This window comes from Orycteropus afer, unplaced genomic scaffold (genome assembly GCF_000298275.1).
Source record: "Orycteropus afer afer isolate SDZICR_OR568_19922 unplaced genomic scaffold, OryAfe1.0 scaffold00189, whole genome shotgun sequence".
In the NCBI taxonomy this organism is placed as follows: Eukaryota; Metazoa; Chordata; class Mammalia; order Tubulidentata; family Orycteropodidae; genus Orycteropus; species Orycteropus afer.
In genome coordinates this window covers 301,943-303,302 of record NW_006921776.1, presented here as the reverse complement: position 1 = coordinate 303,302, position 1,360 = coordinate 301,943, and the positions used below count along the sequence as shown (strand labels likewise).

Genomic DNA, 1,360 nt, shown 5'->3' with positions numbered 1-1,360 from the left:
ACGGCTGGCAGTTCAAACCCACCAGCCACTCCTCGGAAGGAAGGTTGGGCAATCCTACTTCCGTAGTGATACTGCCTCGGAAACCCAAGGAGGGGTCACTGTGAGTCGAGGCCAACTCGATGGCACATAACAACAACAACATGAGTTGGAATCAACTCAAAGGCAGTGGGTTTTTTGGTTTAAAAGGTTTTATAGGGTCTGATTCCTAACTATAAGTTGTATGTTAAGTTGGACATTTGCAACTTGGAAATTGCCTATACAGGCAGCCCAGAAAATGTTCTGTTATTGAGGAATTATCTAAGAATGAAAATTTGAAAAGTATGTTTGAATGAAGTATTTAACTAGAATACAAGGTACCTTGAGTGAAGATTTTTTTTTTTTTCACCAAAAATACTAGAATGACTTGAACCTTCTTTGCCAGTTAGGAGTAAAATGTGAATTTCTGAACATTTTGCCATTTTTTAATGTTCTACTGTGTGGTGCAAATGAGTGTATAATAACAAAAACACACCAAAGTCAGCATAAGTCATTTCAGAATGTAACTGAAACCATTCTAAATCCTTGTATTCATATTGTACTATCAAAAGGAATTACATTAAGAGAGTTTGTACTAAAAAAAAAATTCCAGTGATTAATAATGCTTCAAGTATTGCTTCAAAATAATGCTTCAAAATCATTAAGTATTATTAAATACTTTTAATCAAGATTAAAATCATTAAGTATTATTAAAAATTGTCTTTATATGATTTCAACAAGTTAACGCTCCCAAAAGAAGTATATAATATTTAGGGAAATAGGTATTAAAATCAAGATTTCCATTTGAAAGGGCCTGAGACACCATCACTACAGGCATTTTAAGTTACATTGCATTACTAATTATAGGTGCTTGGCACAGAACAAGTGCTTTCATTACCTTTTTAATATTTATATACCATTGTGAGGTAGATATTGCTATCTGAAGATCATAGAGGGAAAAAACAAAGGCTTAGAAAAGTTGAATAATTTGCCCAAAGTCAGACTGCTCTTAATCGATGACACTTAGAGTCATTCACTCATTAAGTAATTTTGAACACCTATGTGCCAGGCACTCATATTGGAATTGAGATACATCAATGAACAAAACAAACAAAGTACCTGTCCTTGTGGAGCTTTCTATTTTGCATATACACACACACACACACACACATGTATATACACAGCTCTGGTAGCATAGTGGCTAAAGTACTTGACTGCTAACCAGAAGGCTGGCGGTTCAAACCCACCGGCCACTCCTCGGAAGGAAGGTTGGACAATCCTACTTCCGTAGTGATACTGCCTCGGAAACCCAAGGAGGGGTCGCTATGAGTCGGGGCCGACTCGA

The 1,360-nt window shown here is 36.4% G+C and overlaps 1 protein-coding gene across 1 annotated transcript in view; it reads right to left on the bottom strand.

Moving 5' to 3' along the window:
• The window catches only part of TTLL7 (tubulin tyrosine ligase like 7), a 171,449-nt gene that overhangs the window by 77,805 nt on the left and 92,284 nt on the right, over window positions 1–1,360 (bottom strand). The gene's annotated exons all lie outside the window — the stretch shown is intronic.